The sequence below is a fragment of the Aedes albopictus genome, chromosome 3 (genome assembly GCF_035046485.1).
Source record: "Aedes albopictus strain Foshan chromosome 3, AalbF5, whole genome shotgun sequence".
In the NCBI taxonomy this organism is placed as follows: Eukaryota; Metazoa; Arthropoda; class Insecta; order Diptera; family Culicidae; genus Aedes; species Aedes albopictus.
Genome location: NC_085138.1, coordinates 44,788,076 through 44,813,920, shown reverse-complemented (window position 1 = coordinate 44,813,920; position 25,845 = coordinate 44,788,076). Strand labels below are relative to the sequence as shown.

The 25,845-nt window shown below is 39.4% G+C and overlaps 2 protein-coding genes across 9 annotated transcripts in view; one reads left to right on the top strand and one right to left on the bottom strand.

The window, feature by feature from the left end:
- The window catches only part of LOC109401449 (G protein-activated inward rectifier potassium channel 3), a 496,540-nt gene that overhangs the window by 362,295 nt on the left and 108,400 nt on the right, over positions 1–25,845 (top strand). The window lies entirely within an intron of this gene.
- The window catches only part of LOC109401451 (serine/threonine-protein phosphatase 2B catalytic subunit 3), a 245,079-nt gene that overhangs the window by 208,717 nt on the left and 10,517 nt on the right, over positions 1–25,845 (bottom strand). For 6 of the 7 annotated variants that reach the window (XM_029869182.2, XM_062861034.1, XM_062861030.1 and 3 more), the window contains exon 2: positions 21,786–22,641. The gene's annotated coding sequence lies outside the window, so the exon portion shown is untranslated. Of the gene's footprint in view, positions 1–21,785; positions 22,642–22,833; positions 23,347–25,845 lie in introns of those variants that run through there. The other variant, XM_062861033.1, reaches the window with a different exon arrangement.

Below are 25,845 nucleotides of genomic sequence, written 5' to 3'. Positions count from 1 at the left end.
GTTCCTCCAGTAATTCCACCAGAAATTCCTCAAGGCATTTCTCTAGGAATTCCACCAGGAATCCCTCCAGGCAGTCCACCAGGAATTCTTCCAAGAATTCAATCAGGAATTCCTCCAGGAATTCCACTAGGAATTCCTCCAGGAAATCCACCAGGAATCCTCCAGAAAATATTCCAGGAATTCAACCAGAAATCCAACCATGAATTCTCCAGGAATTTCTCCAGGAATTCAACCAGGAATTTCTCCAGGAATTTAACCAGGAATTTCTCCAGGAATTCCTCTAGGAATTCCTTTGAGAATTCCACCTGGAATTCCGCCAGAAATTCCTTCAAGAATTTATTTAAGATTTCCTCCAGAAATTACTCTAGGAATTCCACCAGAAATTCCACCAGGAATTCCACCAGAAATTTCTCCAGGAATTCCACCAGGAATTCCACCAGAATGCACCAGGAATTCCATCACGAATTTCTCCAGGAATTCCATCAGGAATTCCTCCAGGAATTCCACCAGGAATTCCTCCAGGAATTCCACCAGGAATTCCTCTAGGAATTTCACCAGGAATTCCTCCAGGAATTTCACCAGGAATTCCTCCAGGAATTCCACTAGAAATTCCTCCAGGAATTCCACCAGAAATTCCTCCAAGAATTCCACCATAAAATTTCTCCAGGAATTCCACTAGGAATTCATCCAGGAATTCATCCAGGAATTCATTAAGGAATTCCTCCAGGAATTCCACTAGGAATTCATTCAGGAATTGCCCCAGGAATTCCACTAGGAATTCCTCCAAGAATTCCACTAAAAATTCCTCCAGGGATTCCACTAGGAATTCCTCCAGGAATTCCACTAGAACTTCCTCCAGGAATTCCACTAGGAATTCCTCCAGGAATTTCACTTGAAATTCCTCCACGAATTTCACTAGAAATTCATCCAGGAATTTCACTAGAAATGCCTCCAGGAATTCCACCAGGAATTCCTCCAGGAATTCCACCAGGAATTTCTTCAGGAATTCCACCCGGAAATCATCAAGAAATTCCAGAAAGAATTCCTCCAGGAATTCCAGAAGGAATTCCACCAGGAATTCCAGAAAGAGTTCCACCAGGAATTCCACCAGGAATTTCACGAGGAATTCCTCCTGGAATTCCATCAGGCATTTCACCAGGAATTCATCCTGGAATTCCTCCTGGAATTCCTCCTGGAATTCCTCCTGGAATTCCTCCTGGAATTCCTCCTGGAATTCCTCCTGGAATTCCTCCTGGAATTCCTCCTGGAATTCCTCCTGGAATTCCTCCTGGAATTCCTCCTGGAATTCCTCCTGGAATTCATCCTGGAATTCCTCCTGGAATTCCTCCTGGAATTCCTCCTGGAATTCCTCCTGGAATTCCTCCTGGAATTCCTCCTGGAATTCCTCCTGGAATTCCTCCTGGAATTCCTCCTGGAATTCCTCCTGGAATTTTTCCTGGAATTCCTCCTGGAATTTTTCCTGGAATTCCTCCTGGAATTTCTCCTGGAATTCCTCCTGGAATTCCTCCTGGAATTCCTCCTGGAATTCCTCCTGGAATTCCTCCTGGAATTCCTCCTGGAATTCCTCCAGGAATTCCATCAGAAATTCCACATCAGGAATTCCTCCGGGAATTCCATCAGGAATTCCTCCCGGAATTCCATCAGCAATTCCTCCAGGAATTCCATCAGGAATTTCTCCAGGAATTCCATCAGGAATTCCTCCAGGAATTCCAACAGGAAGTCCTTCAGGAAATCCACCAGGAATTCCACCAGGAATTCAATTAGGAATTCCACCAGGAATTCAACCAGGAATTCCACCAGGAATTCCTCCAGGAATTCCACCAGGAATTCCTCCAGGAATACCACCAGGAATTCCTCCAGGAATTCCACCAGGAATTCCTCCAGGAATTCCACCAGGAATTCCTCCAGGAATTCCGCCAGGAATTCCTCCAGGAATTCCACCAGGCATTCCTCCAGGAATTCCACCAGGAATTCCACCAGGAATTCCTCCAGGAATTCCACCAGGAATTCCTCCAGGAATTCCACCAGGAATTCCTCCAGGAATTCCACCAGGAATTCCTCCAGGAATTCCACCAGGAATTCCTCCAGGAATTCCACCAGGAATTCCTCCAGGAATTCCACCAGGAATTCCTCCAGGAATTCCACCAGGAATTCCACCAGGAATTCCACCAGGAATTTCACCAGGAATTCCACCAGGAATTCCACCAGGAATTCCACCAGGAATTCCACCAGGAATTCCACCAGGAATTCCACCAGGAATTCCACCAGGAATTCCACTAGGAGTTTCTCCAGGAAAACAACCAGGAATTCCTCCAGGAATTCCACCAGGAATTCCTCCAGGAATTCCACCAGGAATTTCTCCAGGAATTCCACTAGGAGTTCCTCCAGGAATTCCACCAAGAATTCTCCAGGAAATCCTCCAGGAATACATCCAGGAATTGCACCAGGAATTCCACCAGGAATTCCACCAGGAATTCCACCAGGAATTCCACCAGGAATTCCACCAGGATTTCCACCAGGAATTGCACCAGGAATTCCACCAGGAATTCCACCAGGAATTCCACCAGGAATTCCACCAGGAATTCCACCAGGAATTCCACCAGGAATTCCACCAGGAATTCCACCAGGAATTCCACCAGGAATTCCGCCAGGAATTCCACTAGGAGTTTCTCCAGGAACTCCTCCAACAATTTTTCAGGAAATCCTCCAGGAAAACAACCAGGAATTCCACCAGGAATTTTCCAGGAAATCCTCCAGGAATTTCTCCAGGAATTCCTCCAGGAATTCCACCAGGAATTCCTCCAGGAATTCCACCAGGAATTTCTCCAGGAATTCCACTAGGAGTTCCTCCAGGAATTCCACCAAGAATTCTCCAGGAAATCCTCCAGGAATACAACCAGGAATTGCACCAGGAATTCCACCAGGAATTCCACCAGGAATTCCACCAGGAATCCCACCAGGAATTCCACCAGGAATTCTACTAGGAATTCCACCAGGAATTCCACCAGGAATTCCACTAGGAATTCCACCAGGAATTCCACCAGGAATTCCTCCAGGGATTCCACCAGGAATTTCACCAGAGATTCCACCAGGAATTTCACCAGGAATTTCACCAGGAATTCACCCGGAATTCCTCCAGAAATTCCACTAGATATGAATTTTATGCACCAGGAACTTCACCAGAAATTCTTCCAGATGTTTCGCCAGGAATTCATCCAAGGATTCCAGGAATTCCACTTGCAAATCTACCAGGAATTCTTCAAGATCTATGAGTGTTACAAGAAGAATTTAACCACTTATTCGTAATCCTATGTCAACCATTCCGCTATTTCATTGACATCACAAAATTCTTTGTTACGCAAAAGGTCAACCAAAAGTTAGGATTAACCTGAAGCCCACGAGAAAATGCACATAATACAGAAAACCGACATCAAAGCTCATCCAGCAGCGTGAAGGTACACTGAAATAAATACATCACCACCGATTCATTTACGGTTATTTACAGTTTCCCCCCAGTGGGTGATTAGCCCTTATACCAACCGGAAGCCAAAATTAATTCCCCATACATTTCCCTAAAACACAAAGTATAGCCTGGGACCATACACGGAAAAAATCAGTTGCCTATTCAGGCGGTGACGGATTAAAAGCTACACTCATTGCTACACTGTGAAAAATGTTTTCCACCATGACCGTTAGTTTTGTCGTATGTACTCTGGATTTGGATGTTGAATTTTTTGAAGAAAGAATTAGAAATGCAGACCCTCGATGGTTTGATGGACGTGTGGATAAGTCACTTGCTCCTTAATAGCGACGGTCCTGGATCGATTCCAGTTGGTACCTTTTTTAAGTTTTTCACGTACTTCTTATGTGATGATTGTCGCTCTTCAAAATAGAATTGATTTAACAATCATAAAAAAAAATGTTTCAGTGTCGCCTGATTCAACACAGTAGGCACCGACCGCCCCGAAGGCTAAAACAAACAAAATGTTCACCACATTCGTCATGGCATGCTGCCTGCAGTTTTAGATGTCATCCCGCACAGTTGCGATGGTGATTATGGAGAGGATAGGGAAATTCGAGGGAGTATCCGGCTGCTACCCCCCCTAGCCACTGCTGCATTGAGTCAGAGATTAGGAAGCAGCATTCTTCTTCTTCTTCTTCTTCTTGGCGTAACGTCCTCACTGGGACAAAGCCTGCTTCTCAGCTTAGTGTTCTATGAGCACTTCCACAGTTATTAACTGAGAGCTTCCTCTGCCAATGACCATTTTGCATGTGTATATCGTGTGGCAGGCACGAAGATACTCTATGCCCAAGGAAGTCAAGGAAATTTCCATTACGAAAAGATCCTGGACCGACCGGGAATCGAACCCGTCACCCTCAGCATGGTCATGCTGAATACCCGTGCGTTTACCGCCTCGGCTATATGGGCCCTCAGCTATAGGAAGCAGCATAGCATAGCCGATTTCCGCATTTCGTTTGTGCCGTGTCTGTGCAGTGCACGGGCTGCCTGTGGATTCCACTGCAATTCATCTGCATCATGAATTAGGATGCAGGACTAGACAGGGACAGGGGAAGGCTGTCCGGAGTGGTTCGGGCGATGATTGTCCGACAAACATGAAGGCAGAAAATTGCCTGGCTCCATTATATGCGAACTCTGCTGGCTAGTGCGCTGCACCAGTGGGTCGTTACGAAATGAGGTCATTCGAAATTGTGACCTTGGGATTTTATGCATCGGAACTGATATATGTATGTGAGTTAAATTGCTCTTTAGAGGCTGAAAATTACGAACACTGTCATCAATTTTGGGAATTATTCGATTTCGAATCTATTTCGATTCGATTTCGATTCGATTTCGATTTCGATTCGATTTCGATTCGATTTCGATTCGATTTCGATTCGATTTCGATTCGATTTCGATTCGATTTCGATTCGATTTCGATTCGATTTCGATTCGATTTCGATTCGATTTCGATTCGATTTCGATTCGATTTCGATTCGATTTCGATTCGATTTCGATTCGATTTCGATTCGATTTCGATTCGATTTCGATTCGATTTCGATTCGATTTCGATTCGATTTCGATTCGATTTCGATTCGATTTCGATTCGATTTCGATTCGATTTCGATTCGATTTCGATTCGATTTCGATTCGATTTCGATTCGATTTCGATTCGATTTCGATTCGATTTCGATTCGATTTCGATTCGATTTCGATTCGATTTCGATTCAAATCGATTTTGCTTTTAATTATGTGACATTCAGTGAAAAGTGTCTCTTCACCAGAGAAATTAAATTGATCGAATGCTGTAGCTGTTCACTGACACCAATAAACCTAATTTCGCCATTTGTTAGACATTTCGCTCTACAGCGAGTTCGCGGATCACTGTAATCCATCATCCGTGCATGTTTGACTAACACGACGCCAACCAATGCAAACATGAACAGGAAAAAAAAGCACTCGAGTGAGATCGGGTTCGGAGATTTATAGTCTGGAAAAATCAAACATGTTTCTTGTACACATGCGGGACGAACAACAAGGTAGGAGAAGGAGGCGACTTGGGACTTGTCAAACGTCCAATTTGCCCTTAACATATTTTCCAACGCATCGCATCGCGTCTCGGTTTTGCCACGCTTCCAACAGTGCCTAGGCGTCATAATCGAGTTATCAATCATAGTCACCATGGAAACCGGCTGGCACTTCGGTGAATGATAAAAAATATAATTTCACTTGATGGGCGCCTTTTTCTCGTTTAGGCGTCATTGTAGCGAAGTCGTGCAGTTCACTTATAGGAAAGAAAAGATAAGATACTCCTATTCCTCATTATACGAAGAAAATTTTTGACAGATCTCAGTTCACTTTGACAGATAATAAAAAAAGAACAAAAACCAAGACCATCTTTGTCTTACGCATGCAGAACTGTCATTGTGATCTGACAATTGCCAAATCGTGCTATGAAGAATAGGACTAATCATTCAATCAAAAGCTAACGGACAAGTTTTTCAATAGTTGGTAATAGAAATATTAAACAAATTAGTAGAGAAATGGCGTAGGTATAACGTTCTAAAGTTTACTAGTTTGTTTGGGAAACAGGCTTTGGTGCATTTTAATTCTACAATACTGTACGTGTGTGCCATCAGTTTCGGTATCTTTCAGCCAAAACGATCAACACCTCAACAATCATGGAGTGAAAATTCATCTCCCAACGTGAGTGGCATGTCAGTATGTTAGTCAATTGCTTTTTCTCGCATTTTTTTTTTCCAAAGGGCCTCCTGCTCGCTCTCAGGAATGGTGTATCTATAGAGTAGTGATGACAAAACAGCACAATAGCAATCATGATGGCACCGGAGCTGGAGCGGAGGAAAGTTTTGATCGGTTCCCCGCTCTGCGTCGTTGTTCATTGCAATTGATGCGCTCGCAGACTTGGCTGCGGCATCAACCAATAAAGTTCGGGACAAACTGCCATCAAGAAACTTTGACCATAAAAAATAATTATACTGAAACATACACACAGAGCATCCGAAGAGTGCCAGACAACAGGAGCGCTCAATGATATAGTGTCGCCTGGTGATGCAGCGTCGCGGAGCAGGCGAACTTTGACATTACGCCACTGCTGCTGCGACTCGGATCGTGTATACCTAGGTGTATACAATCTAACCTGCATACCTATACATAGCCCCCCATGTAGGCTCGGGAGAAAACGACAAGTACCTACAACGGATGGCAGTCAACATTTTTGAAGTAGTTCATATCATCACCTTTTGGATAGACAGTCAGATGTTATCTGGAAAGGCCGGATCGGAGACGATACGACGCCAGCCTTAAGCAATAGAAGCAATATGCTAATGGGAAAGATCCAGATTACCACATGCGCTCAAGCCCTAAAAATGCCCCACTCAATGGTTTTGTTGTAAAATCAATAAAACTGCACAGTAGGCCTGAACGCTTCAATGCTTATAATGCATTTCCGATGTGCTGCAAACATTAACAATGACGAGCAAATTTATAGCTGTAAGGTAAAAGCACTAGACTTCGCCACTGCTCTAGTCTTCGCCCCCTCCATACAAATGCCATTTTTATATGTATAAAATGCAGAATGTTAGGGGGGCGAGGTCTAGTGTTTGTACCCTAGTCGAATCTAGCATTTTCCAGGATTCTTTCCATGAATGGTAGTGTTGTGTAGACTAGACTAGACTAGCGGAAATTGAAGCTGATAGATGCAAACTCAATTAGCTGTTCCGAAAAATGGTTAAGTATTTCGTATTACAGGTATGTTCCGTTTTTGTCAACACGGTCCGCGATTTTCAGTTGACAAAAACGGAATAACTTTCTTTGACAAAATATTTTACACCATTTTAATATGAATTGAATGCGTAACTATAAGAACACATTCCTAATGAAAAATTATGCAGATTACTATAAAATTATATTATCCTTTGACAGTTTTTACCTGACGTCGGCAAGAGGTTTTTACCACATTTTTTGTGACCTCATTAAAGTTGCAGTACCCGAATCGATGTTTTCATGAATGGCACACTTTCTGGAATGATCAATTTCCCGGAATGATAAACGTTTGTACATTTCATGACGAAAATTTTGCACAGTCTACCCGATCAGGAGTGAATACTTGTATATAGAAAACGGAATAAGAAAGTTCCACTGTTGCGATCTATTTATGGTCCATTGCACGAGTTTATGCTGGCCTGCTTACTCTCACAGAAAATTTGACGTTTGGGAGGTGTCGGCATTTTTCCCAACGTTTCGACTCGTGTTAGAGTCTTCTTCAGGGGATAACTCTGGCTATTCGTTTTTCGTTTGGGGTGACACATAACTGTCGATGTCTGAACTGTTAAACATTGGATATTTGGATACCTGTATATAGCTAGAGCTGTTTTAGAATTCTATTTTGTTGTCTAATTTTTTGCTACTCCTAAACCCTTTACCAAAACCTGGCAAATAAGGTATCGTCCAAATAAGTTATTACAAGAATTTACAAATAGCAAGATTCCATCCAAAATATAATCTAGGAACCCTCCTGGAAATTATTCTAGGAATCGTCCAAGCATTGCTGCTGCAAATCCTCCAGGAATTCCCTCTGGGAGGCCTTCTGATGTTCCTCCAGAAATCTCCAAGGAGTTATTTCTGAGAATCTTCCAGAATTTTTGTGTGGAAAACCGTTAGAAGTTCTTTGTGAGAATCTAAGGAGAAATTGATGGAATTTCTTTAGGAATTTCTTCTGAAAACCTTAGTTTCTTCTGGGAATCTGCACAGAAAAAAATATTCATGTAAAATTCAGCGAGAAATCATGCACATAAAGGGAATGCTAGAGTTAGTGCATATTTACATGAGATATAATGTAAAATTACGTTACAATCGTGTAAATTTCCGCTAATAGTCACGTAACCGGTTGGAGTCCATGATGGTTTACGCGATGGTTGGCGGAAATTTACACGATGGTAATGTAATTTTACATTATATCTCATGTAAAAGTGCACTAAATCTAGCATTCCCTTTATGTGCATGATTTCTCGCTGAATTTTAATTACATATTTTTTTCTGTGTGGGAATTACCTTTGTATCTCAGAAGGAAACATGAATACCTGGGTGAGTCTTGTCAAATACCCCAAGTGACACATTTGTCATAGAAGAGTCACAGCGGCGCAGGTTTTTATTGCGCAGAAGTCACTGTGATTTACTTCTAGCAGTAGCAAGTAAAAACATATTTGTTAGAAGTAAGTCACTTTTGCGCAAAAAAACCTGCGCCGCCGTAACCTGTGACAAATGTGTTACTTGGGACTCTTCGAGCAGGAACAGTTGATATATACCCGATCAGAAAGGCATAACAAAAACATAACATAATTATATCAACGGTTGATATCTATATCAAGGTTTGTTATATTTAGATATATTTATTGGAATCGGTACGAAAACTAGTTTGTATTATTTCAAGGTTCTAACAAAGTCAGTTACAATAAATGAATATGTGATTTGATCATCATTACATCAACATTATAACAAACTCAGTAATAATTTTTAAAATGGAATGCGTTACTAATCAATATTTTTTGGTAGTGTTTAGTGCGTAAATTAACCGCTGTATGGCGCCATTGTGTTTAGAAAATACACAATTGATGATATCCTTTATTATATGAACTACCAAAAAAGCTCATGTCTCCATCAAATTTGTACAGAAAGCTTATGACTTTGGAAGGAGGAAAATGAGGTAAGCAACTCCACCATTACGTGATGATATTGGGTAATTTTAAATGTTTCTTATCATGATCCAGATCGCCGGCACTGTTCGTATGTTCAGCAAAGTTGTTCATGATTCTTGAAATTCACGAATGGTGTAAAATTGTTTGCAAAATCTCACTACTATGAGCTGTTTGATATGATAAATCTCATTATTCTGCTGTCCTAGGAAGTTCGGATCATCGGACTCATCAGCGAAGTTGTCGAGAAGTCCTAGGCTCTCAATTGGAAAATGTTATATGTAATTGAACTGCGGCGTTTATATCTGTTTACAGGATTTTGTACATGTCTTACAGGTTGAATGTTTATTATGGATGGCCAAGGAGTACTTTCAGGGAATATTTCTAGGGATATTAAAAGTATTTCTCTTGTAGGTCTTCTAGGAAGCTCACTAGAAGTTCTTCCAGAGATCTCTCCGAGAGTTTCCATAAGAAATTCCTCCACGTATTCTTCCGGGTAATCCTCTAAGGAATTCTTCAACAATTCCTCCATGACTTTTTCCATGACCTCCTCTTTGAATTCTTCAAACAACTTTGCCCCAAGGATTTGTTTGAAGATTAGTTCATATACATGTTGAGATCCCAAGTAAACCACTCCTATGAACCACCAGCAAGGTTTAACTTAAGTTTAAAATCCAACATACATTTCGTCCCTTGAGAATTTCTTCAGAGAATCTAAAAGGAAGATTCTTTAAGACATTCTTAGAAAATTACTTCAGCCTATGCATCAATTTCTTAAAGGATTCATGGAAAATCCATCAGAAATTCTGAAGGATCTTAATAATTAAATAAGTTTTAGTGTTAAAGTTAAACTTTTCAATCCAATTCCAATTTCGTAGAAATTTCTTAGTATGTGGTCACTGTTGTAAATATCACCATAATTAACTACAGCTTTTTTCCGCATAGATAATATGTGTATGTATATCTGCCGATCGAAATAGTTATATACTAGCAAATGAACTGTAATTGTTTTGTTAAAGTTAATAAAATATTCAGTTCAACAGCGAAACGAAGTGTTTTGATATTCATTTGGATTTCCTGAACGCTCTGTGTTCGAAAACAAATTACTTCAAGTATTTATCAAAAGGTTTCTTTACAAATGTCGACAATTATACCAATGACTCATTATGGAAATGATTTTTTCTATCCTTTTAAAAATGCATTCATAAATTCCTCCAAGGGAATATTCCTGCAAGAATTTACGGGGGATATTCCTACCGAAACATTCCCCGACTAGATGGACATTACAAAATTATAACAAGCTGTGTTATTTTGTTACAATAAATTTTTATAACAAGGGTTGTTATAAAACATGTACCGTTAGTAGTTAAAATAACAGGAATTCTAACAAAGTTGCCATATGAAAAGAATAAAAATGTAATAACTTTTGTTATGATCATAGCAAAAATATTACAAAACTTGTTCCATGAAATATGGTAGAATTTAACAAAATTATAACAAATTGTGTTATATTTCTTTTGCAACCTTTTAGGGTAAAAACTAATTTTTATACTCATTTTTTGGGTAAATATTTTTAAGTGTGTTATTCTATATTTAGAAAAAGTAGGTGACATAAAAAAAGTTTCCAGTACGTTATAAAATCTTCGGATCCGAACGGGATTTGAACCAAGACACCTACCATCGATAGCAATCTGACGCCTCTGCCAATGAGGCCATCACAACACTTGAAGAGGGCGGCGATAGAAGCTTTACTGGTTCTACGTATTGCCAGTTTCCTCATTCAAATCCTTGTTTGTCAGACGCACACGAGCGGGGTAGTATGACGTCACATTGAGCTCGTTGACGTAAAATAGACTTGATTTGTCGTGAGTGATTTTGTTTTAATCTATCACAATTATATCACATGCAGATATGATAACAGCTGTAGATATAATTTAGTTATATTTTATTTTTTTTAATTTTATGCAATAAAATGGAATCTATCACATAAGGGGTCATCCATTAAGTTTATTGTCACGTTTGAAGGAGGCAGGGAGGGTTGAAAATTTCCAATTTTAGCGTGACGTACAATGAAGAGAATTGTCAGATAAAAGAGGCACAAAACAAGCAACAAAGAAGGTGCAAAGATTACTCTTTATCCCTACTGGTAACAGATAATGACATGATCTCGAATTTTTTTTGTTGCAGACAAAACGGAAGCTGATTTTTTTGCGTATTTTTCAACTCGTGAATAATCAATTATTACTGACCCAAAGTCGAAACTGTTTGATGATAGAGCTTCACCAGAGTAGCAGTGTTTACCGACTCGAAGTTACCGTTCGAAAATCGCAATTCAAGGCTTAAAAATCTCTAAACTCGTGGTGTACGATGTTAATCCCATTATTTTCAAGTTGGGACAAACTTATGTCGCATTGGGTGGATTGTCGCAACAAATACAGGTTGCGACATTGTCATTATTGTTGCGCGATGGTTGAATTTTTATTCACTGGTGACGTAATTAATAGATGCTCCCTAAGGTCGAAACAAAACAGTAGAACAAACAAAACCACGTTATAATGATTTAGATCCATTTTTGCTTTCTCCATGTTCAATAACATTCACTACTTGGTATTCTTTTTGGCGAAAATAGAACAGCAGCACTGTTTTGGTATTTATTGTAATCGATCTAATATTTTCCCGTGTAAAGATACGTCATTTGTGTAAAATCCAACTCAAAAATATTGAAAGGCATACAAAACGTAGTTCCATGTATTGTAAACATTGTTCGTCCGGTCGCAAATTGCAGCACATGCAATCAGGGATGGGAACACTCACTTTCAAAGAGTCACACTCACTTGCTATTTTCTTAACTCAGAAGCTTCCAATCAAGAAATGATGTATGGACGACTTTTGCATTGTGGTTTTGTCTAAAACTTTGCCGAATAAAGTAAGGGTCGCACACGCATACCAAAGTCGTGACAGAGTTGTAAAAGCGACTCTCCACGAGGTGAGTGTAATTTACATTCACCTCGTGGAGAGTTGCCTTCGCAGCTCCCTCACGACTTCGGTATGCGTGTGCAACCCCTACTCTATTCGGCTAAGTTTTAGACATAACCATAATGCAAAAGTCGTCCATACATCATTTCTTGATTGGAAGCTTCTGAGCTGGAAAAATAGCAAGTGAGTGTAACTCTTTGAAAGTGATTGTTCCCATCCCTGCATGCAATATTCGTCGTTTAATAAGACTTTTCGGTATTATCGTCAGGCTTGTTCTCTTCCTCTTGAGGGTTTTATCGGCCAAATTTCCTGAAATATCCCGGTCAACCCGTGAGAGATTTTCGATATCGATTTGTATTGAATCGATGGCGATCGCTATCGTCAGATAAAGCACTATAAAGGAAATCCGAATCTGGTTGATACGGATGCTCACGCAGATATGACGCTTGTTTAAAACAATAAACAAACTGAGATTTTACTTTTTCCAAAGTTGTATTTCTTTGTTCTTACTTAGAGTTTATCGATAAAAACAACCCATTATCATCATTTCACGTTAGAAACCTTATTTGTTTCTACAAAATGAAGTTCACAATCTTCCTATAACTTTCAAACTGTTCGTCCAATCAACTGAGTGATTGTTTTTTGGATATACAAATGTGTCGGAAATAACATAATGTTGTTAATGGAGCATCGAGCATCGAAGACTCATGATGTTAAATTCCGAATATATCGGAAACGGTTACTTTCAGAAAGGTTATTACAGTATATGTTCGGTCAGTGCAAGCGGTTTAACTGCAATGCTTTTTAACTGCAAGTCCGGTAAGTGCAACAAATTTACAGTTATCGCACCGCCAAATGTCAAAATGGTGCGCCATGTTTGCCCAAATGAACAGACGGATAAATTTCACGTTCATTTAACGTCAGTTTATGCTTTGTTGATACTGTCAGGCGTTCCAGTTATCGGATTTTTGTTCGCTAAGTGAAACGTTAACATGTTGCTGTTATCGAACGTCTACTGTATCTTTGACATCCTACAAAAATTTGAAAACGGACTGATAAAAAGTTCCAAACCTTTTTTCACCTTGTTTACCCGACTATCTAAGGGCCCATATAGCCGAGGCGGTAAACGCACGGGTATTCAGCATGACCATGCTGAGGGTGACGGGTTCGATTCCCGGTCGGTCCAGGATCTTTTCGTAAAGGAAATTTCCTTGACTTCCTTGGGCATAGAGTATCTTCGTGCCTGCCACACGATATACACATGCAAAATGGTCATTGGCAGAGGAAGCTCTCAGTTAAAAACTGTGGAAGTGCTCATTGAACACTAAGCTGAGAAGCAGGCTTTGTCCCAGTGAGGACGTTACGCCAAGAAGAGTAGAGGACCCGACTATCTATCGCGTAAGAAAACAAAACTAAGGTTAACAGAGAAGGAAGAAAAGCTAATGGTCTGACGAAGGGGAAGTTTGTCAATGTTTACTTGTTTTGGTTCACACCAGACAAGACATTACAATTGTGCCACAAAACTAACCCAACATCATCTAGATTCTAGAGAATACTGTGCTGTTGCGTCAACAGGTTCTTCGCCATAGCTTCCAGCAGAAAGAATGTTCTTTAAAACGCTACAAAACACTGCAACGAAAGCAGCTGTTTTGTTGGTGAGCTTTCTTATTCGATTGGCACATCATCCGGGAACTATTCCGGTTTTGAATAAGAGTGCAATAAAAGAAACTAAAAAAAAAGAAAAAGAATAGCTGTGAAATATTTGATTTCCAGCTATATTCCAGCTTACAGTTTGTATAGATAATAATGTTTATATCCGAAAAGCCATGGTGATATCCCAACAGTTTTTTTTATTACACCCAGTCCTGCAAAATATCAGTCTCAGTGCATGTTTTTCAGCCGAAAAAGAATGACTGCGGCGGTCGTTTTCAGTTCCTCGATGTAAGAACTGACAGAGTCCGAGAGCTCCATTCGTGAGCGACCCAACAAGATCAATTTCCAATCATCCACACACTACTCATGCTGAAAGGCCATTCGTCTCAAGCGGTGCCTTGTGAGAGTGAGTGCCCTATACGTTAGCACGGGTGAAAACACTCAACTACAGAAAATTGAATGGAAATTTTGCCCTGTCAGCTCTCGCTTTCAACACGCTGCGTGCGAGTGTGAGTACCTATTTCATTTCGCTCCGTGTTGCTGATCGGAAAGCAACTTTGACAGGAAAACCAAAACGGAGAAAATGAAAAAAGCAAAATATCGCTATCATAAAGGCCTGTCGAAAAATTGCAGCACTGATTACACCTACAAGCGGTAATGATATCACATAGCGATAGTAGCTTCAAAGCTCTGCTGGTTTGGGAAGAATTTGGCAGATTATAACTAAATGATAACTCTGATGCATTTTTTTAAACAAATATGAAGCCAACCCCAAATTACGCGTCGCTTATATAAACAAGCGTAACGGAAGGGGAGGGGTTGTTAAAACATGACGATTTTAGCGTTGTGTTCTAAATGAATGCTATAAGTTTTGTTTTATGGCTTTTGACTCGAGTGGTCAATATTAAAGAAATGATCAAACTATTTTGCGTCAATACAAAAAACCTAACACATTTTGAAATTATTTTGTTTCAAAAAATGTGTTACGAAATTTTGTTTTATTTTAATAAGCATAATGTAACAAATGCTGTTATATATCTGTTTGAATAAATTATATAAGTTTTGTTTAAAAAATAATAACAAATCATGTTACAATTTTGTTATGGCTTTTCACATATACGAATCCTTAAAACAAAATTATATCAAATTGTGTTATTTCTAACAACGGTTGTAATAATTTTGTTATAATCTTGTTAGGAGCTTCTGGTCGGGTCACCACTTAAGCGCCATAATACTACTGGACAACTTTGCAGAAGAAATATCATTAATTATTAATAATGAAATAAAACATGATAAAAAACGCTTAAACATTTAAATAAACGCTGGCGCAACTAGTGCTTAGCTACACACTTTTCACTATTTGAAAGTCATTAGCTATCTGTTCAACTTAGTTAATAACACAAAGATATAATTGCTATCAACTGTATTAAAAACAGTTTCGTGTGACGTCCATTCTCGTAGGTACAGCGATGTGGGCTCCAGCTACGAAGTAGTGAACGCTGGCTCTAGTGCACAACGAGCGCACACAACATTGAAGCTGAGGGACTTAATGGGCTGTAGTGCATGGTGCATGGTGACGTCATAACTGGGCATGGTGACGTCATACTTTCCCTCTCCGGTATGTTGGATCAGCGAGTCTATTTATAGTGGAGCTACCAATATGAAGAATCATTTCAGCATATATCGCCCCTCACTTCAAGTGCTGTGATGGCCTCACTGGTAAAAACGACGAGCTCCTGTTCTAGGTTCTAGCCGTCGTAGGTTCGAATCCCTGGGTTTTATGTATACTATGTGGAGGAGTTTTTTGATGCCAGTAACTTTTTACAAAAAATAAAATTTCACTCTAAAAATTGATACCCCAAAAATGAGTTAATTTTTACCCTACTTAATTTTTACCCAATATATTTATAACTGCTTTATAACAACATGTGATATAATTTGATTGATTTTTTATATCTCATTTTGTTATAAGCTTGTTATAATTGTATCAAGACCTGTTATTATTATGTTATGACTAGAGCAATTTTAGATATAATTTTTGTTATTTTAACACCTAACCGGCGAATTTTATAACTCATTCTGTTATGAAAAATCTTTGAAATAAATAACTCAATCGGTTATAATTTTGTTATGCCTTTCTGATCGGGTAGGAGCTGTTTTGGAGGTTCCTAGTAAAAATTTTAAAAGGTACGACACAATTAATCCTTTGAAAAATCTTGGACAAAATGAATCTTGAAAATCAAATCTCTTTGGGGAATCTTACAGAAATCCCTAGAGAAACCACAGGAGAAATTCCTGGAGGAAACATATCAAGAACTTCTGGAGCCATTACGGCAGGCTTTCCTGGAGAAATCGTAGCAGATATAAAACCCAGTAAAAGTTTATGGATGAATCATAGAAGATAGAAGGATTCTTCGATAAATCTATAGAGGAACACCTTAAAGAACTCCAGGATGAATCACAGGAGATATTTCATTAAGAACTCCATAAGGAACTCCTGCGTGAATCCCCGAATTAATTCTAGAGGAATCCCAAGAAGAACTCCTGGAGGCGTTGTCGGATGGAAATTTTTGTCTTCATGTGAACCCATGCGCCACTTAGATTTTTTACTTATAAGCATACCAACAGATAACGTATGACGTTTGACCAGTTCCAGATGCAAAAAAGAAGAAGAATCTTGATTTATACGACATTAATTTAAATGTTTAAAAATATAGAGTGTTGCCAAAAAGGGAAGGGGACAGGCTACAAGGTCAAATGCTGAACTTCTTTCAACGAATCTAAAAGTATCTCCTTTGCCCGATAAGCTAAAGCCAAAATATATAATTTATTAGGAAAAGGGGGATGGCTTTCTCAGTCTTTGAATCAAGAACGATTTTTATCTACATTCCCGACGTTTCGGCCTAGGGATTTGGCCTTTTCCAAGGGTCGTAGTGTCTACCGTCTATCGTTTTTGTGGCACATGAATTTTGCACAATTATTTTGAACGCTAAAAGGAAACGAAAAAGTTTTGTTCCATAAAATCGACCTTGTTGAACCCAGTCCATTGGATATTGGTTCAAATCCTGTTCGGGTCTAAACATTTTATAATGAACTTGGAAGTGTTTTTCATGTAACTCTTTTTGTGTTTCTCGTATACTAAGTGTACGAAAAAAGGCTCGGAGGGTCAAGCCGCATATACCAATCAACTCAATTCGACGAATTGAGATGATGTCTGTATGTGTGTATGTATGTCAAGTTCACTAATTTTTAAAGCACTTCCCATTGGCTTTTACAGATTATAGCTCGCATCGAACCGGAATTTTACCGCATTGTTTGATATTGAAAATGGTTCGGATCGGTCAAGGCGTTCCGGAGTTATGGCCATTTCAGTGATCCCGACCAGCACCGGTAGAACTGGTCGCATATAAAACTAAACCAAGCCCCATCATACGAGGCATTAAACTACGGCGGCTTCTGTAGCCTTTATCATGGTTGACAAATTTTGTGCGGAAATCTACACTGGAGACCAGAAATTCCACGATGTCGGCCCATAATTCAAAATGGCGGCCTAAAATTCAAGATGGAGGCTCAAAATTAAAGATGGCGTCTGTCTAATGCTCTAAAACCATGCAATATGGGTATAGGGGAAATTACCTATTCTCGGCCGTTTTGTTCTCTTCGTCTTTGGGTTTTTTTTTGAAACCTATTGAACTCAGAGTTGGTCTCAAATCCTTCCCAACTAAGCTGAATTATATGACTAAGTTTCAGGCAATTTGGCTGACAAAAACCCCCCATGACGAAGAGAACAAACCTGCCGATAAAACCCATTGTCACCCTATTTGGTATGGGGAAGATGTCCGGAGCCAAAAAATGGCGACCATAATATCAAAGATGGCGGCCTTGAACCAAAAATTCAAGATGGCGGCTGTTTAATGGTGTTTTAGGTTCTAAATTTTGGTGGGGGTATATTTGGTACGGGATAGAAGTTTGGACTCCAAAAATGGCAACCAGAACATCCAAGATGGTGGCTTCAAATGCAATGTGACAGCTGTTTACAAGATGGCGGTCTAAAATCCAGAATGGTGACTCCTTATTCAAGACGCTGGCTATTTATTGGTGTTTTATCTATGAAACCATGCAATATGGATTGGGTATATTTGGTATGGAGAAGATGACTGTAATCCAAAAATGGCGACCAAAATATCCAAGATGGTGGCTCCAAATTAAAGATGGTGGTTGTTCAATGGAGTTTCAGCCCTAAAACCACGCAATATGGTTATTTTGTGTATACAATATGGAGAATATGTCCGGAGTCCAAACTTGGCTAATTTGGGCTAATACATAAATCATTCAATGAGGGTATATTTGGTATAGGCAGGATTTCCGGAGTCCAAATATAGTAACCAATATGGCGGTCCAATATTTAAGATGGCGGCTGTTTAAGGACAAACATCTTGAAATCCCGCTTCAACAGTGCATCTTAATTTTAGACGCATAAATCTCAAGAAGCAAGCTTCAAACAACAGTGCATTTAATTATGCTGTTCATGCTCACTCTAAAATGAGAAGCTCAGGTACGCTGGTTTTGTTTACGAAGAGATTTGTGTTTTCGAAATCGCGAGTTGGTGCCAAAGCCGGCCATAGTGGCGGCCATTTTTGGATTCTAACAAGTTTATCCTTAATGGTGTTTCAGCCTCCAAAACTATGCAATATGGACATATATGTTGCAATATGAGGAAGATGTTTAGTGTTCAAAATGGCGACCAAGAATGCGGAATTCAAGAATGCGGCTTTATTTTAAGAGTTAAAGGCTCAAACATCAAAAGCCAGATAAACGGTAGATTTCTGGTGCCATGAAGAGTTTTTGTTAAACGTTTGAAAGTAGGGAATCGCGCCACTTGGGCGGTGGCTTCTATATTCGTCTGTTTTCCACTATAACTCAGTCAAATTTGAACCAATTGACACAACTTTTGGAATGTGGTGAGATAGATATAGTATCTAACCGTGTAGAACATTTCAAGTCATCAACATATCACTTGAGCTTTGTTGAAATGGATTTTTCGAAGGCACGAGAAAGGCACCAACACCGCTAGGTGGATTAAGCTGTTTTTTCCTAAAAATAAAATAACACAATTAAAAATAAATACCCAAAAAGGAGTATAAAATATTGTTTTTACCCTTTTTGATTCTAACATAAATATCAAACTGTATTATAGTTTTGATGTATTTTATCAAAAACTTAGAACAGGGTTTGATATATTTTTAATGTATTTGTTACATTGATAGAGCTATTATGACTTTTGGTTAGAATTTTTGTTATAATAACAACATCTTGCATTTAAATTATAAAGTGCCTATGTTAGACAAAAGCTGTACAACATAATACACGTATTTTGATAACATATTCTGATATTATTTTGTTATGCTTCCCTAGTCGGGTTATATATATTCTATAGGTTTTCTTTGTTTAAGATTCTTTTTAAAACAAAGAGTTGAGAAAGGGCCCATGTAACCAGAGCTCTATAGCAGTGAGTGTTCAGCATGAGCAATAGGCTGCTCTTTTGGGTTCAAATGACATTCAAAGAGCAACCTCTGAGTTTTAGCCAATTCTTTTTAGTTTTAGAATTCTTGAGTCCTCAAACCTTAACTTTTTCCATTTTCAATGCTTTTTATGAATCTTTTTTAAATTAATTATCGTATAGACCTGTAGAACATCTGATTTTAACAAAATCTTGAAGAACATGGGGTTTTAAAGATTTCTTTTATTTTTCCTCATTACAAAAACAGTGTAGAATTAGCATTTGAGTTAAAATACACATAAATAAAAATAAAAACAAAATCATTACGAAAACATTATTCTAAAGTCCGAAAACTTTTTAACCGCTTCATGAATTTCAAATTTTTTTGCGTGCTTTTTGAAACCTGTAAGTCTCAGAGTTTTTTTTATTCTTCAATAACTCAACCTAATTTACAGTTATTTTGTCCACTAGGGCACTGCGTTAGCGATTCGAATTGGAAGCTGTACATACACTTTGTACAGCGCCTAAATATTTTCTATTTTAATTGTACTATATCGAACTGGTTCCCGTTGCGCTGCTTTCACTTTCTACCCAATCATGGTAGAATGATGAGCTCGAGGATCTTGATGTGTGACTGTTGGTTGTTCCTGTTTCCAGTTCGATTCGAGGTCCATTATGGGTTACCGTTCGCCGATGTGCAAGTATCCGGGTTCATTTGAGCCATGGGCTCAGAAGAGGGTCAGTGTCAGGTGCTCTCAGGGAGAAAGAGCAACTGACGAAAGTGCCGGGGCTGGGATCGAAACCATGACCATCTGCTTATGAAGCAAACGTGTAGCCACTACGCCACGGCCCCAGCATACAACGAATTTTATAGTCATAGAATTTTCTCTGGGAATTCCGACTCTCCACGACCATCTTCTTTTTTTCTCTTGCCACAAATAACTGCATCAGTTCTACTTGTTGATCATCTATGAATTTTAAGAATCTTTCCTGAATATGTCGTAACTGTCACAATTCATCATCTTTCTTCATCATAGGAAACGAGACTTACAGATCAAACAACACTTGGCTTTGCAAAATATATAGTAAATTAGTACTAAACTTATTTTGAGGTTCGTCTCAGTACTATATCTTATCTAAGGTTTCGAAAATATCCAACCTCTAAAATTTTCCTGGAATGGTTACATTTAATTTCCACTGTAAACTGTGACATTTTAGAATTGGAAAATTTTTCATAAAGCTGCCGAGAAAACCGGGAAAAAACTCGGGAATTTTATTTGCCGTTCTGAGTTGTCCTGTTGTTTCAAAATTTTACCAAGCCGTTTGGTTCCGGGTCAGTTGGTTGAACGCCGTTTGGCCGAAAAAGGATGATGAACTTAAGGCGAAACTGGAAGCATTTCCTCACTTTTTGGTTTTTGATTTTTTATTAAATAACGAAGCAATATTTTCAAAATCGGTTTTCGTGCACATGTAGAGTATGCATCAGGGTATCTTCTGATTTTTTTACGTGGTAGAAAATGTTTTTCGTTTTTGCAGAAACCATTTTTGAACGAAATTTCACTAAAAAATGGTTTCTGCAAAAACGAAAAACATTTTCTACCGCGTAAAAAAATCAGCAGACACCCTGATGCATACTCTACATGTGCACGAAAACCAATTTTGAAAATATTGCTTCGTTATTTAATAAAAAATCAAAAACCAAAAAAATGAGGAAATGCTTCCAGTTTCGCCTTAAGTGATCTTACCACTGTTTCCTATATCAGTATAACTCGAAAGAACAGCCTTTGATTAAAAGAAGGAAAAATATCTGACAAAAATATTCCCAATTTCAACGCCAACTAATCCCTTGATGGTAAAACTTGAAAGAATAGCCTATGATTAAAAGAAGGAAATATTTATGATGATCATATTGGCAGCTAGGATGTTATCTAGAGTTTGCCCACGCCTCCAAATCCTTTTGATAATAATTCGACCAAACGGCATTCGGCCAAATGGCCGGACACCGAAGTTACCAGACTGTTATAATAACGGTAAGTGTTCTATGTTTTGCAACGTGATTTGAACAAAGTTTTGTCAGTTTTGATAAGCAATCACAATCAATGTTGTTATGTTTAATTTCAACGATTTGTTTATTTGTAAACATCCATCAGCATGACAGTTCGTCTTTAACGCAGACAATTTGTTATGACTAGAGGAAAAATAAGCCTCCTAGCTTCAAGTGGTCACCTGCGCCCACCGCAGCAACCCGTCCTAATTAGATTATCTTTTTTTCACACCATCCTATTACACGCTAAACGAGAATCAATTCGTTTGGCGAGCATTGCTATAGGCTAGGAATTCAGCATTCTCCACCTTAACCTGCAGGCAGGAATGCATCCATCCATCCATCTATCCTACAACAAGGTACAAAAGTTCCTGCACTCACCTGGACTGCACAAACTGCTTCTGCTCCTCCTGTCTCCTGTTGTCCGCGTTTTCCCGATTTCGGGTCAACCCTCCTCCTCTTCTTGGATGGTGGTGTCGCGCACGCACACACACTCGGCACAAACACACGTGCACGCAGGCACGCACGCACACATACACTGTGCGAAACGCACCGAGACCCCGAGTGTGGCAAAGTGGCAAACCAGGGGCGCGCTAATTCGCTCGTGTCGCTCACTTGCGCTGCTCACGGTCTCTCGCTGCTCACCACTACTTTCTCTCCCAAATGGGGTGGAGGATACGACACGTACGTGGCTGTCTGTGTACGTATGTGGCTGACTGAGAGTGAGTTTTCCTCACTTGATTCGATCCTAGTTGGCTTGTTTTCCGTTTCTTCACTGATGTCGTGTGTTACTACTAGCAGCCGTCCTTTCTCGGGGTTGAGATTAGGGGATCACCCGCTCACTGGGACGCTCTCCGGGTTTTCCCACTGGCACTCGCACGCACGAACGCACGCACACACCTAAACATGCAATCGCCACACCAGGAGGATGATGTTATCTTGGGTACCCGAATTTTTCTTCTGACCTATTCTTCTGCACTGCACTGTGTAATTTTCCCTGCCGAAATTCACTTTGGCCTTTGCGGGGTTTCTTCCTCGAAGAATCGGATGCCCGAAAATGTGTTCCAAAAACTCCAAAATCAGCTTTTCTTCTTTTTCTTTTCCTCCGGGGGAGATTCAAATCGCTAAGCTTCCGATGCACTTGCACTTGTCACACCGAGCACTGCGTTGTGTCGCGTTCAAAGAAAACACCTAAGATCGTGTACACCAACGGGAAATCGTCGAAGTGGGAGGATTTCTAAAAATAATACGAAAATATGTTGAGAAACATCACCTGCACAGGAATCGGGAGCCAGCAGCACAGCGAATTTTCCAATCCAAGTAGTCTGGATGGAGGAGGACGACCGATCAAATCGCAGCTGGCCAGGGTACGAAAACACTGACTGCTGCTGCTGCTGCTGTATTTCCCTATTGTCAGACGGTGAAAAACCTTCATATGCCCATGTAGGATAGATTCCCGTGTAGGTACTGCCTTCTTGGAAACTGGCTGTTCTCCTCTCCGTCCGTCCAGCCTTTGTCTGGCCGCCCTAGTGCTTTTTGGAAAACCGATTTTCCTGGCAGCTTACTGGCGCTCGCTCCCGCTCTCCGAATGGGGAGTATTTTTTGCGCGCTCTCCTTCTCTCCCGTTGCAGCAAATCTATGACTGTGTGGTTCAATGTTCTTTTGCCAGATACCAGGGATGCCAGATGTACGGATTATTCTGGATTTGCTGGAAATGCTTTTAACTGCAATTTCCAAATTAATCCTAGGATAATTTTCTAGAAAAATCGGTTCAAGAATTTATGTAGGATTTTCTGAAGGAATCCGTAGATAATTTTCCATAGAAATTTTTGAAAAATTATATGAAAAAAGTGATAGAATCTTTGGACAAATTTCTCAAAAAAATCATTTAGAAATTTTCAAGAAATTCGTGGTAAAATGTAGTTTTTTGAAAGATTTTTTGTGAAATCTCTGAAGGATCTACCCTAGAGGAATTTCCGAAGAAATCCCTGCAGAAATTCCAAATGAATATTGGGCTTTTTTTTTAAGAATCTGTGTAGGAATTTTTGTGAGGCTCTGGAAGAATCCTTGGAGGAATTACAAAAGCAATTCCTGAGGAAAATTTCCGAATGAATCCCAGGGAGGGTTTTTGAAGGAATTCGTAGAGGATTTTATGAATAAATTTTTGGATGTTAAAAAAAAAATCTTTGGAAAAATGAAGAATTTTTTAAGGGATTTCTGAAGAATTTCAAAGGAGTTCCTAGAGGAATTTCTGCAGCAATCTCAGGACGAATGTCCGAATCTCTAGAAGAGTTTCTTGAGCAGTGGAGAAATACTTGAAAAACAAATCAGGGTAGAACTTCTGGAGCAATCCATGCAAGGTTTTTTTTAGAATTTTTTGAGAAATTTCGGAAAGCTTCCATAGTGAAATTTGTGCTCATAACTCACGAAGAGTTTCTGTATGCCTGAATCCCTGAAAAAAGACACTAATGAGTCCTAAGAGGGTTTCTGAAAGAATCGCTTAAAGAACTCCTATGGGGTTTTCTGATGGAAAAAAAATTGCGAAGAATTATTTGGAAATAGGGGAACTTACGTATTTTCGGCAGTTTTGTTCTCTTCGTCATGGGGGCTTTTTGGAAACCCGTAGGTCTCAGTGTTGGCCTCAACTTCTTCCCAACCAAGCTGAGTTATATGTATGCCCAACTTTCAGGCGATTCAGCCGTCGAAAACCCCCCATGACTAAGAGAACCAACCATCCGATAATGCCCTTCGTAACCCTATTTATAAAAAAACCTAAAGGAATATTTGGACGAATTTCTGAAAAAAAAACTTTAGAAATTTTCAAGAAATTCTTGGAAGAATAAGAGGTTTTTTGAAAAAAAAAAATACATTGCGAACTTCCAAAGAAATCCCTGGAGATCTTCAGAGAAATTTCCAAGAAATTCACTGCACGAGGTTACTCTAGAGAACTTTCTAACGTAATCACTTAACATGAGTGTATGAATTCTTGATCGATATTTTTGAAAAAAAAACCATAATCAATCCACCTAGCGGTGGTAACGTGCGGATTCGAAATTCTGGTCGCCAGATTTCTTCTCCCTCACCATAAACACCCATATTTCATGGTTTTAGAGAATAAAACTCTATTAAACAGCTGCCATCTTGGATTCCCGACCGTCATCTTGGATATTCGTGTCGACATTTTTGGACTTCGGATATCTTCCACATACCAAACATACCCATATTGCATGGTTTTGGAGCCTAAAACTCCATTAAATAGCCGCCATCTTGAATTTTGAGCCGCCATCTTGGACTTTGGATCGCCATATTTGATATTCTGGTCGCCATGATTGGACTCTAGACATCTTCTCTGTACCAAATATACCCATATTGCATGATTTTGGAGCCTTAAACTCGATTAAACAGTCGCCATCTTGAATTTTGAGCCGCCATCTTGAATATTACGCCGCCATCATGAATTTTTAGCCGACATAATGGAATTTTTGGTCTCCAGTGTTGATATTCGCCTAACATTCGTCAACCATGCTGAAGGATACAAAAATCGGCGCGGTTTGACGTGTCACGTCGCATGATAGGACTTCAGTTTTTTATACGGCCCATTCTACCGGTGCTGGTCCGGATCACTGAAATGGTCATAACTCCGGAACGCCTTGACCAATCCGCACCAATTTTCATAGCAAATAATGCGGTGAAATTCCGGTTCGATTTGAGCTATAATCGGCCATTGGGAAGTGCCTTAAAAGTGAGTGAACTTTCTTACGCACAGACATACATACATACACACATACATACACACATACGGACATCATCTCAATTCGGCGAACTGAGTTGATTGGTATATCTGACTTGACCCTCCGAGCCTTCTACCGAAAATTCGTTTTTTGAGTGAACATATAGGCTTTCAGTACACTTAAGTGTACGAAAAAGGTAAAAATCTGTTTTGGAATTTCTGTAAGAACTTTTGGAGGAATCCATAGAGGAATTCCAAAATAAGTTCCTAGAAAAAACTTTCCAAAATAGTCCTAGGGAGGTTTTTTGAAATAAACCGTGAAGAAGGAAATCATGGAATAATCTCCTGAAGAAACTCGTTGAGAAATGAAATCCGAGGACGAATTTCTGAAGAAATTTTTGGAGGAATTTCTGAAGCAGTCCAGGCTACATTTTTCAGAAGCATTCTATGCGAAGTTCATGGAGGAATTCTCTCTAGTGAACTTTCTGAAAGAATACCTGGAGGAGTTTTTAAAACAATGCCTACGGAAAGTAGATTTTCGAATGCATCCTTGGAAAATTCTTTGATAGAATCTGTGAAGGACTTCCTGTGGGAATTTCTGGAGTAATCCTTGGAGAAATTTCCAACGGCATCGATGCAAGAGTTTTTGGAATAGTTTCCGAAAGGTTTTTAGAAAAACTCCCTGGATATTTTCTGAAAAAAAATCTGAAG